This window comes from Netta rufina (genome assembly GCF_964035555.1).
Source record: "Netta rufina genome assembly, chromosome: 8".
In the NCBI taxonomy this organism is placed as follows: Eukaryota; Metazoa; Chordata; class Aves; order Anseriformes; family Anatidae; genus Netta; species Netta rufina.
In genome coordinates, this window is record NC_140131.1 from 20,063,407 (window position 1) to 20,076,615 (window position 13,209).

Here is a 13,209-nt window from a genome sequence, read left to right on the forward strand (position 1 = left end):
TCAAGGAGTGGGCTTCCCAGGAAACATTAACTAAGCCTCTGTCCACTGCTCAGTGTAAGCAGGGCTGCTGCAGGTTTCTCTCTCACACAGGCTTGGCCTGTCCTCGAGTTGAGCAGCCCTGGGTCTGCCTCAGGATGCTGTACTAATTGTTTTAATAAAAATGAATTTGGCATCTCTGCCCAGGTTGATTTCTTTCCCACAAAATATAATCAACAATGATGTAGTTTGTGTGCCCTTATGATGTATAACAGGTCAATTTAGTGGCTTGCAATTGTTTTTTGAGCATTACTGTGTGCTGATATCTCCTGTGAACTTTCTCCAATATGTTACGGACAGCAAAATCATCTGCCTTGCCTGTTACCACCTGTGAGGACTTACTTCATGGCTTGAAATCTCCTCGTGGTCCCAGCTGCCGAGGTCTGGTGCTTGCCTAAGCCACGGGGCTCAGTGGTGTTTTTAAAGAAGTGTGTGTGTGGCTTAGGTTGCTGTAAGTTTTCAAAAAATCAGGAACTGAAACTCATATGCAGAAATCTATTTCAAATCTCTCGGCATTTTGGAGCCTGTTGAATGACCGTACCAGGGCTGACCGGGCTGAATATATTCCAGTCCACTGTCATTCTCCTGGATCGATCCTCCTGGTACAGACTGGTGGGTTATGAAAACTTTCCCCTTCTACCGAAGGCAGCTGCCACCAAGGGCATGTCCAGGGGTGATGCACCGACCTGCTGCAGGTTTCCAGCCTGGGAAATTTCACACTGCCCAGTTGTCAAACTGAGCTTTTCCCTCTGTTTGTGTGCTATTCTTCATTGCCCAAAGCCAGTGCTGGGCGCATCTCCTCCTTGATGTAGGAAGCAAAGTGATGCGGTGAGAAAAATTGTCCTAAGAGCTCTGCAGTTTTCACCACCCTTGCACTTTTCTTTTCTGACCCCGGAGTGCCCAGGCACGTGCACATGGCACTTCATTCTGAAAAGGGGGGAGAAAGATGGGCAGCAGCAAGTCCCCTACATCTCTTCCCAAGTGTGTGCACAGAGGGGAGCTCTACCCTTGTATAGTGCCTGCTTTCCAAGTGGATTTCCTTGAAGCTGGAGCAGCCCAGAGCTCTGTCATTGCAGGGGTGCATCCCTGGGGGCTGACTTTCAGCAGAGAAATAGGGGGGAAGTTCAGCTCTGCCTCTTGTGTCACACTAGGAACCCGAGGGCACCAAAAAGCCTCAACTGCCCTGAACAGTCCCACCTGGAACCTGCACCCATGCACCCACTGGCTGGGGTTGTATTTAGGGTCAGGTCTGGGCCTCTCCTGCTGCTCTGAGCTGTGCTTGTGTCCGTCCCTTGTCCTGCCTTCTGGCTGGGTGTGGGGTCTGCTCCCCAGCCCTGCCTCCCGGGTGGGCTGGGGGCCTGACCGATGGCTGGGGTGCCCGAGGGACCCTGCTAGCAGCACCCAGTGCAGCCAGGGCGATGGCAGGGCTCGTGTGAGCCAGCAGCTGCTGGCTTTGGGCAGGTTGGTGGGTGGCTGGGGAAAGCTGCTGGCTTCCCCCTGCTCCCTGGGCGAGCTCCGGCACTGAGGGTGCCTGTGCAGCAGCAGCAGCACTGGGGGGGCTCCCTGGCGATGGAAAGGCTCCCCCCGAGCCTAGGGGTGCCGAAGGAGCGGCTTGCTCTCACTACCGGGCTTTGCCATCAGAGGGCAAGCTCAGCCCGGGCAAAAGAGCTGCCAGGGCTCCTGCCTCGGGTACCAGCACAGCCAGCAAGCCCTTCCCTGCCCGGGACTAGAGACCCAGCAGAAATTGCATCCAAGCAACAGACGTGGAGCTGGAAAAAAAAGGCAGTGCTGTTTGGTGTTTGCTTCCTATCCAGCACCCTGCTGCTCCCCAGAGTGGCTGCACAGCCCCAGCGAAAACGGTGGGGTGAAAAAAGCACCCCAAGGGGGGCAGGAGGCTGAGCAGCTCTGGGTGTTGGAGCTGTGCTCCCTGGTGCTGAGCTAGTGGAGGCACAGTGCTCCCCGGGGTGGGCTTGCTGCTGCCCACCACACTCAGCTGGGGTTATTTCCCAGCAGGGGAAATGCTCCCTGCGCCCCAGGTTCAGCTCACACGAAGGCAGCCTCTGTGGGAGCAGTTTCCCCAAAGCCTTCATGCTGTAGAGGAAGGCAAAAGGCCTTTTTTCTGGGCTTTTTTTGAGCCGCCTGCACTGGCACACGGTCCCCGCTGCCAGCCCCCGTCTGAGGCTCTCCCGGGGCATTTGGCGAGGGTCCGCATCTCGCCAGCCCCACCACCACACGCTTCCCCCTCTCCTTGCCTCTTCCAATGAGTTTCAGCTTTAATCCACACCCCCCTCCTCGCCCAGAGTCTTCCTTCAAAAAGCCTGACGCTGGAGAGCTTTTCAGAGAGGAATAATGAACCAGACGCTTTCCCGGTGTCTCTCTTTGTTTTTTTCCAGCCGTGGGTCTCCCCTGAGGACAGAGGGCCCTTTGTGCTCCTTGGGGTCCCCTTACAAAAGGGGGCTTGTGAACAGAGCATCCTCCTGTCGGGTACCACATCAAACTGAGTTTTTTCCACCTGCCCTCCTAGGCACGGCCAGGGTAAAAGTCCTTTCTGTGAGCCGATAGCTTTAGCCTTGGCACCGCACCATGCACACACGTAGGATCGCTCGGTGCCATCCCGCTGCCCACCCTCCTCCAGCCAGAGGGTAAACGAAGGGTTAACCTGGCTGTCATCTTCTCCCCTGCCCGTTCGGTGTTTGGACTGAAGCCACGTTTCGTTCTCTCGATGGCTGATAATTGAATAAACTCTGCATCTCGAGTGAATTTAAAACCAGAGAGCTCTCCCCACCAGAAGTCGATGCATTCCCCTCGCAGGGATTTCTGTCTGGAGCGAACTCCTCAGCTGGAGCAGCAGCCGCCTCTTTTGGGGGACAAGGGCATGCCCGTGAGCAGTTGGTTCTGCCTCATGGGGCTTTACATTTAGTTCTGTACGGGCATAAAGGAGATCCCTGTTTGTTCCCTGCTGAAATGTAAGGCTGCAGCCTCAAAAACGGCCTTAAAGCTACTTAGCCATAAATAACTCGCCTGTGGCTCGGTGATGTCCAGGATCCTTGCCCCATATCACAAGGAGAGGAAGACAGAGGCTTCACATGCTACTGACGTGGGTCTTGGTGTGGCTGGAGGAAGGGGACTGCAATGTAGCTGATTAACATCATGCTAATTAAATATTGGGTATTTCTCATGTACCCTCGCCATAAATCACCATTAGTTTCAGGTGGCAAATTCCCGTTGTAACTTAATGTGTGAGCACACGGTTGAACCTGAGGAAAGCTGTCTCCTGCAACACCAAGACCGATGATTTGTGGAGCTATTTAAAATATATTAGCTTCGGTCCTTCTTTGTATTCCCTTTTCACAGATATTCACACAAATGCCTTTGAGTCTGGGAACCAGCAGCTTTTTGGCACGTGTTCATTTTGCAAACAGGGGCATTCACACCAGAAATGCAGCTCTAGGCTTCCGTATCCACGCGGCCGGCAGGCAGGGATGCTCCATGCAATCTGTGCCCCAGCAGAAATACCTGGCACGGCTCGTGTTTCCAGCCTCACCCAGCAAAATAATTGCACGGAGCTGCTTACTGTCAATCTGCTGACTGCCTGTTATTAATAGGAGAGACGGACTGAATAATTAGGACTAATGATTAAATTACAGAAAGTTGCCATCTACTCATGAATAGTTTGGGGAGAGAGGCAGCATCCGACAATTAAACGAATAGGCAAAAATGATTTGTTCCTCGTTGCAAACATGCTCCTCTCCCACTGCCTGGCTTTCATCCCTCCTTGAGCAGCCACCCCAAGACTGGGGTGTTCGGATGGTGTGAGAGATTCGTGAAGTTGCAGGATGCCCTTTAACTAACTTTGACCATCCCAAAGCTAGTTGTGGCAGCAAAAGCTGTCATCTGGGATCCCTCAATTGCCAAAGGGATGATCAAGCAGATGTCTGAGGGTGATTGGTGCTGTCTTAGCCAGTTTCCTCAAATACCTGGGATAAATTAACCTCTGAACTCCTTCTCGTCTCTTTACTGACCAAAGACAGAGCCTGGATGCTTTGCTCGGTTTAGACAACCAACCTGCCAGATACCTCATGTGAGGTGAGGTAAATTCATACTGGGTGTTGTTGCGATTTTCCATAGAGTAGTCCAGGGAAGATCAGATACCCAAGGGTCTGGTGAACATGTAAAAGTCTTCTCTAGACCACCCTGGGCTCACCGCTATTCACAGACAACCCTTGTGCGCACTTTCTTCTCAGCCGCCCTCTGCCCACGAGCACATTTTTGTTGAGACTGGTTTTCAGCAAAGGTGGGGAAGCTCTGAAAAAGGTCATCCCACAAAAGTTCACTTCAAGTGTTGAAATCCCTTTGTTCCCAAGCGGGAACAGTTCTCGGGGTGGTTGCTCTCCCAAGAACTGTTGAGCCAACTCATTTTCTGGTAGGAAAGGTGCCAGCGTGTTGAAAGCTGAGGGAATTCTGTGGAACACGTTCAGAAAGCAAATGATTGATTCACGATCATCTGTGGTGGAAAACTGATTCCAGGAATTGCGTGCGTGCCAAGCTGAAGCCCATCAAAGCCAGGGAAAAGGCATCTCTGAATTCAGGTCATCAGTCAGCGATGGGAAATGTCCCGAGGCCCCGATACAGGAAAGCTGAAACATCCAGCATGCGCTTAAGTTTAACCAACCTCCGTTAACGTCAACGGTGATAAAATTAAACATGAGGTCAAGATTTTGGATAAGGATGCTTTATGGCCCGAAGGCTTACGTGGCCGAGAAGGTCAGGCTGAAGAGCCGGGGCGTTCGATATTGAGGAATCTAATCAAGGAGCTCCTGCGTAAGCTGCCGCGTGAATCAGTGAATAATTTGGAATAACAGACACATCTGAGTAATTCTTGACCTACTGGCAGACGATTCACGCAGACAGGCAACATCCATCAGCGGCGTTATCCCTCACAGAGGTCCTCTTTGGAGGCTCACTGGCCTCCACCCAGCTGATGGAAGGAGAAGCTGGGGGCGGCTGGGGTACGAGGGGGAGCACAGCCAGCCCTCCACCCGCCGCTACCCAAAGGACCACTGGAACAACAGGGATTTAGGGCAAAGGGAGACCCCTGGGTGCTTCAGGCTGTCCTTGAGAAGGATGGGGTGAAGGCAAAGTGTAGGGCACTGTGATGAAGACGCAATGCCCCATCCTTGCTCAGCCTTCCCCGTGGCCCCGTTTTGCCATAGCTTATAAGTCGTTCTCCAAAGTGAAGCTCCGGTGCATGTCTCTGCCTTCAGCCCCCAGCACGCTTTGCTGTTAAAGATACCCCAAATGTATGTGTGAAACGGGAAACACCACAGCTACAGATAAAGCCTAACCTGGAGATCTGATCAAAACACAGAATAAAAGAATCGAAATCTGGAGAAAACCAAACTCGGTCCTGTTCATCCCAAAGCAACTTGTTTAAGGAGATTTGTAAATTGTAGTAGGAGCTAAGCAGAGCTGCTCAAGAGAAGCAGCCAAATGGCACGGCCTGCTGTGAGCTTCCCTGGGGGTCCCCATGGACCAGGGGGCTCTGGGCTGTACCCAGGAGGACCCCATGTCCTGAGGGGACATGGCCCAGCCATCGGCCTGGCTCCCAGCTGTGGAGCGGAGAAGGGTGCTGGCGTGGGAAGGGGGCATCGCAGTGCTATGGGACTGGGAGCACCCAGAGCACCCAGCAGGGGTGGGGAGAGCTCCCTGGGACCCCACGCGGAGAGCTGCACCTGCTCCAAGCAGACAGGGAGTTCTGCTCCAAGCCGTCATCTGTGGGACTGACGATTTGCCAGAAAGACTTAAAAAAATAGAGTAAAACCCAAACACAGCCAGAACAAGAATCTATAAAATATCAACAGGGGGAAAGAGCATCTTCAATGCATTTGCTTGATCAAGGTCAGGCCTGGAGATGCCAGAGTAAGGGACAAAAAAGGTTTTATTTTATTTAGTTTATTCCTTTTATATATTCTTTCCAGTGGAAAGTGAAGCAGCATGTATATCTCTTGTTTCCCCAGAGTGCTCCCACCATGTCTTGGGGGTGGGCAGCAGCTCGGAGCCATGCTCAGCCCCCTACCCTCCCATTTCTCCCCCAGTTTCTGTGCACCCTTTGTATGGGTGGTGCTGTGCCAGTCTCCAGCAGGGGGACAAGGCGCTGTCCCCGCCAGCTGGCATCTGCGTGCGTGGCAGATAGCCATCGAGCTGCTGCTGCTGAGCTTTGAGAGCCACTATAAAAAGAGGTTGACAAGATCAAATGCTAATAGCGAGGTTTTCTGAAGGTCGAAATCGATCTTCTTGAGGGCGTTCGTGACAGGGAGATGCCAGAAGAAACCAAATAACCAGTGCATCGTGGAGTAAATCATTTAATTTTAAATGCTCTCTGGGAAGGACCCTATGAGGGAAAAAAAAAAAAAAAAAACAAAAAAAAAACTTAAAAACCCAGCCCTAAGTGCTTGGAAAGCTGCTGCTCTTCTATACCTCCCCTTCACTGCAACACACAGGGCATCACAGCCCTGAGCTAGAGGTGACAAGCCTGTTGCTGCTCTGTGCTGCCCTGCAGGTGGTCGGTCCCGGCTTGTCTTCTCCTTTCAGCTCACAGATCCACCTCTGTCCCTGTGGGCAGCAGGACAGGGCATGTGGTTAGCCCTGCCTACCAAGGACATGTTCCCAGCCCCCAAAAATTCATGGCTCAGGGCACCCCGAGCGCCCCACTGATGTGTTAACAGCCCCTGGAGGACTTTCCTGGCTCAGCCCTGAGCACAGGTTTGGGTCCGGCCCCAAAGCCAACGCAGACATGCTTTTAGGAAGGGCTGGCCCTGGCCATCCAGCAAAGCACCACGAGGCAGCTCGGAGGCCCAGAGGTCCCTCATGCAGTCCCCATCCTCGCCTTTCCCCTCCTTCTCCCCCCATTCCTCCTCTCTGCCACTCTCTGCTAATGGATCCAGCGTGCAGAAAGGAGGTTTCCGAAAAGATCTCTGAACCCAAAGAGACAGCCGGGAGATGGAGAGAGAAAGAGGCTTTCTGAATATTGAATTAAGGCTGTCTCCAGTATTATTGAATTCCCATAAGAAGGCAGCCAGTGAGCCCACTGCTTTAGTGTCCTATGAATATTTCATTGCTTGACTCCAGCTCTGTGCAAACAGTTCCACTGCACAAAAGCACCTTTTTGGCTGGTGGGCTCCTTTCCGAGCAAGTGGCGAGTGCCACCAGGCTTGCACTGGCTACCAAGTCACCGCAGCTTGCGGACACAGCCGTCTGACACCAAACCAAGCTAAATTTGCCAAAGCGGGGAGATCCTTTCTCACAACCCAGCCAGCACTTCCCAGAAGACAGCAGGTCAGGGCTCAGAAAGAGTTGAGAAGGGGAAAGAAAAGGGGAGCAGAATCAATAAAGAGCTGGGATGTGGCAACTGCCCTGCTGGCAGCCCTGTGCTGATGGCAGTGGGGCTTGGTGCCTCTGTCCCCATTAAAATTTTGTTTGCTTCTGCTTGCAGACTGGCAGCAAACCCTGTTCACCAGTGCTACAGAGGATTCTGGTGCAGGAGCATCGCTTGCCTACATCACACAGATGAAAAGGGGGCCTCGGGTGCTGCAAGAAGAGGTTTTCTTTTCCCCCAGCATTGTTTCTGCCTGTCTCTTGCCCGAATTCAAAGCCGCACAGGGGGAAAGACAGAAAAAGAAAAATCAATCAAACCACTCCAAAACTCATAAATGGCCAAGTGTGATTTGGGACTGAAGCTCTTCCTGGGTCTGCTCTTGAGTGCCTCACCTCATCATGGTTTGCTGCCCCCTCTCAGGACAGTGTTCTTCACTAGGGTCAGTGCCTTCCTTGTGCCACCCCCTGCCTCTCCTCCGGGAGCTTCCCCTGAAATCACTCTGCCATGGGTGATCCTGCTCAGAGGCAGCCGTGGCCAAAACCCCTCTCTGCTTGTCGGTGAGCCTGGAGCTCTCCCAGGCTCAGCACTTCACACCTCCCCGCACTCTGCCAGATGCTGCTGTGCAGATCTGGAGTGATCCAAGTCCGGAGGGGGCTGGCTAATTCCATTGCTTTCTTCTTGTCTTTTTTTTTTTTTTTTTTTTTTTTTTTTTTCAGTCTGGAAGCACTCTTCAAAGGGCAACTTAATGAGAATTAATTATTTTATTGTAGGCAGGGCAGATAATGCTGCTTGTTGCTGAGGTTACCCAATACCTCCCATTATAAGGCTGTGTTTCCCATTGCTTAGAACAGTGCCCAAGGCACAACCGTTTAGGCAGAAATCATCTGCCAGAGGTTTGCCTCAGCCTGAACTCTGGAAAATTTCAGCCACATTGGGTCAGCTATTTCCAAGAAAGGCTGGAGGGATGACATTTGCTTTGCCTGTACCCAAGCAGTCTTCCTGAACCTCTTTGGAAAGCTGTAATGTCCTGCGCTTCATCAGGGGATGGGGAATTTTGGCAATGGCCCTTAAGGAGCCCTTAAAGAGTACCCTTAATGCTGCCCAGAGCAGAAACCCCTTGAAAAAGCTCTTGATGGGACCACGCTTGTGTCCCACACTAGTTCCTATTGAGCCCAGGATGGGGAAGGGGCGCAGGGGCCCCATTTCTCCTTCTGGGCACCTGCCTGGTGCAAGCAGGGGGCCTCCAGGCACCTTCAGCCTGTCTCAGCCACTTGCCCCCAGCAGGAGGTGACAAGAGAGGTGGCACGGTGCTTTCTGAGCATCCCGCTTTCCTCTCCTCTGGGGTGAGAGGGAGCAAGGGGCTGCCTCTCCCATGTGCTGGTGTGGCCCCAGAGCAGCCTGTTCTTTCAATAATGGATGAGAACACACTGCTCCAGCACCGCGCCGCTTTTGCAATTCAATGAGGAGAAAGAAGAAGCCCAGGTTAAACGGGGCGGCGCGGCTCCTCTGTGCACGTGCGCTCCTCACGCATGCGTGGGGTCCCCACGGGTGAGCTCCTCTGAGCCGCCCATCGCGTGCCACCGTGAGCCCCTGGCCAAACCCAGTCCCAGTTATGGCTGCAGACGGCTTCAAGCCCATCCTCAGATCCCGAATCCTAATCCTCCGGGATGGTGGGCATCCAGCTCGGGCCGGCATCATCACAGCTGGGTTCGGGCCACGGGGAGCTGTGCCCGCACCGTCTGCCCTGGCGGAGCCCGCGTGGTGCAGAGTCGTTTGGCGTGCATTAGGGCAGGCAAGATGGATTGCTCGGCTCCTAACTAGGACAGGGAGATAAGCATAATGGATGGACGGTCAAAGAGCAACCGTGCTTTAGATGGATGAATAAATCACTTTGATTGTTCGTACGTAAACAGGAGATGCCAGCGGGACTTAGCTCTCCAAGCGGGGCGCATCTAAATTAAGCCCTATGATTGCTTTTGAGGATCTAAAAGGTGTCTGAAGTGCCCCTTGTTAATTGAGAAACCCCCCTGGCCACACACCTGCAGCACAACCAGTGTCTCTCAACACTCAGCCGCAAGCCTGCATCCCTCCAGCCCCTTGGGGACTGCCACACCATGTCCCCCTGCCATCATTTCTGGAGAAGAAGAAGGCAAGGGAGAAGGGCAGCATCCTTTGCCAAGGGAGGTGACTGCACAGCCTTGCCTTCCAGCACCCCTCTGACCAGCATGGGCTATGGCCACCAGCCCAGGACATCGTCCACCCCAGCTGCGCCCTGGCAGCAGGACGGGTCTTCGGCAGGCTTTGCAGCAGGCGCGGTGCCCTTAGGTCCAGAGGAAGCTCTGCTCCAGCATCTCCAGCACCTGGAGATGGGGCGATGGGGTTGGGCAAAGCCAGCACCCACACACGTCCCTGATCTCCTCTTGCTCCCAGCAGCCCATGTGCTCTGCGCGGCTGTGCCCACCATGCTCCCAGCCCAGAGTACAGGGACATATTTCTCACCCAAAGTGGTAGAGAGTGCGTGCCTGGTTTCAGCCCAACACGGGGCTGGAACAGGGATGCTGGCTTGCAGCTGCCGGGCAGAGGGGCACACTCACAGTGCCCACCTGGAGCAAGGGGACCGCATGGTCTGTGTCTCCAGACGAGCCCCAGGAGCCAGCAAGGCAGTGCTGCCTCCATTAAGCCTCCCTCACACCACCAGCTGCTGGTCTGTCCTCTGCAGCCCGGCTCCTGAGATGCTTCTCACCTTCCCCAGGGCTGACCAAGCCCTGTGGTACCCCAGGGCTTTGCCTCCCATTGTTTCCCCCAGCTCCAGCCCCGCCAGGCCCTTGGGTGCCAATCCTGCTCCCTTTACCCAGCCCTCGTCCCGCCGGCCTCCCCCTCCTTCCCTGCCTGCTCGTTGCCTTAATCACCCTCTGATCAATCTCAGGGGGAACCAGCAATGCGGGAATGGCAGATGGGGAACAGAGCATGAATATTAATTAGCACCGAATTCCAAACAGAGGACTTTAATTACATTAAAAGCGCAGGCTCAGAGGCAGTGACTTACTTCCTGCCGTAAATCTGTTGACAGGCCATTTGCCTCCGTGGTGTCAGTGCTCCCTGATGAACGAAAATATACATTTAGAGGGCTCGTGCATGTGGGGAAATCGGTTCTTGTTTCCTAAAATGCAAAAGCAAGCTGGCGTGCCGGCGAGAGGGCTTCTCTCTCTGGGAGGATTCGGGGAAATAATTATTAGTATAATTACCTGGTAACAATACGCCTGTTCTGGGAGCTCTGCTCCTCAGGCTGGAAAACTCCAGCGCACGGGTAAGACCTGCTGCTTTGTTATTTGTGGTCTGGTCACTGGGGGGAGACCAAGAACCGCAGCGTCCTCACCGGGGTTTGGGTGCCGTGGTCCCCACAGAGCCGCCACGCGCCCGGGAGCATCACCGTCCATCCTCTGTCCTCCTCGGGGGGCTTGGCTGGGGTGGCCCTGCCAAAGCTCAGGGGGGGTGAATGGGAGCCAATGGGGCCACACCTGAGCCTGGGGGGCAGGAGGGGACACGAGCACACGGTCGGGTGGCTGGCGATGAGCTTCTGCCACCGCAGCTGCTGGCTGCAGGGGAAGGATGCCTCTGGAGATGCCTCCAGAACAGCCTCCCCCCGAGCCGTGCCGGGGCAGCTTGCCATGCACAAAAAGTGAACCCCACAGGCACGTTGCCCACATTTGCCCTTTTTCTGCATGGATCTGAAGCTGGAGCCTCCAGGCCTGTGTTACTGATGGGTATGGAGGGTGCACAATGAGCTCGCCCCCCGCTCTGCCTGTCCTGCCCCTGCACACAAAGGTGGAGGTGCCAAGGTGCAAGGCGAGCTGTGAGCTTTGCCACTTGTCCTCCACAAAGCACCACATTTCCCAGCAGAGGTATGGGTGCACACAGCAAGGTGGTCACTGGGTGATGGGGTTGTGCTGGGCGATGCTCCAAGGCCCACTGAATCCTTGGAGCTTCCCCCAGGCCTCCCGGGAAGTACCTGCCAGCAGACAGTCTCTCGCCTCCGTCTTGAACGGGAACAATCCTGCGGGGTGGGCACCCACCTCTGAGTAACCCCCAGCACCCCAGGGACCATCTGTGCAGCTCCAAAAGAAGCCGCAAAAAAGAAATTGAGGGGAGAAAAAGGGAAAACCCTGACCTTGGAAGGTTAGAGGAGACTTAAGGGTATATTTGGGCTTCGCCAGCCAACGGATAAACCACGACACAGCACGGCATTTCCTTGCCGTGATGCACTCGGCCAGAAGAAGCCAGGATGGCAGCGTGTTTTGGAGCAGCAGTCAGGATGCACCTCTGAGTGCCAGATATAAATGCATAGAGAAATGCAGGGGGCAGAGCAAAAGCTGTCTGGAGACAGCGAGGCTTGTTTGCACAAGGGATTGCTCTGACACGCAGGGACAGCCGCCCCAACCCGAGGTATGCAGAGATGCTATAGTGCAGGCAGCACATCCAAGGGGCACCAGCGAGCAGATGTTGGTGCAGGCACGGGGAGGTTGGAGATGCAGCAAGGACATGTCCCTGTCCCACTGGGACCTGCCTGCTGTGAGCTTGGTGCTCTCCTGGAGCTCCTGCCAGCAGACCGGGGCTCTGCAGGGAGGGATTTTGGAAGCAAGCTCTGCTCCGTGCCGTCTGTATCAAGATGCTCCTCCTGCAGGTGGCTGTGAGCTGGTGTCCTCCAGGAGCACGCCTCTGCTGCTGGCACCGGGACCACAGCATCCTGCCTCTTCCATCTCTTCCCCTAAGCAGATGCCAGGGACACAGAAATAAACTCATAAACCCCTGACTTAATGGGGCTGAAACTCCCGACAGACAGCGGCCCGCAGAGCCGCGGGACAGCCCCAGCCTCACTCCTCGCTTCCTCATGCCCGCTGGAGGAGCTGCGTGGTGTAAAGGCGGCTATGTCCCTGCCCTGCGGGAGCTGCTGGAATAATTTTCAATATCTGAGACACCCCATCTGGCAAAGGTCGTGCTCTGTTCTCTCGACGGTCTTAATTTAGCACCCGCAAGTTCTTGGTGATGTGCAAAATGCCGGGGCGCAGACATTCCCCGCAGAGATGTCAACGTCTGCAGCATCCTCACCTCCTGGCTGGGAGCAAGTGGTTCGTACTGGGGGCTCGTCAAAGCTCACTGGTTTCGCCCGGGGCTCCCAGCACCCCTGTTGCAGACCCGAGGATGAGGGAGCAGTCAGATCCTGCTGGGCTACTCCTCGCTGTTATTTAAAGCTCGTTCTGCAGCTCTGTGTCCAAAGGAGCTGAGGTCATGTACATCGCTTTTCAAATGCTTGAGCTGGTTTTAGACAAATCCAGCTTGGAGAAAATATCGTCACATGGGAGTGAGTGGCACGGAGAGGGCTGCGGGAGCTCAGCCTTCCTATCAGACTTTGGAGAATCCCATCCAGTGAGCCTGCGGGAGGGCTCTGGCAGAGACATGCAGCATTACCCCTGGCCCTGTTACGAGAGGTGTGAGCTCGGCCACGAGGCACACAGGAGAGGGGGCTCAGGGGGGTTCACAGCCGGATTTTTGGGGCTGCTGGCATTGGCACCAACTGTGTACGGGGGCTTCTCTGCAGAGCAGCCCGAGGCAGAAACGCAGCGAGTTCCCAAGCAAACCTCCAGCGTGCAAGGCCAGAGCCTGACCTCAGGGGTCCCGGCCGTCTGAACGGGCTCCTAATCTGCTTGGGAAAAGATGCGGCGGCTGGGGGGAGGCCGGGCTGTGCCCCCAGACGCTTTGATTGCTCAGGCTTGCTGCCTCAGCCCACAAGGTCTGGCTGC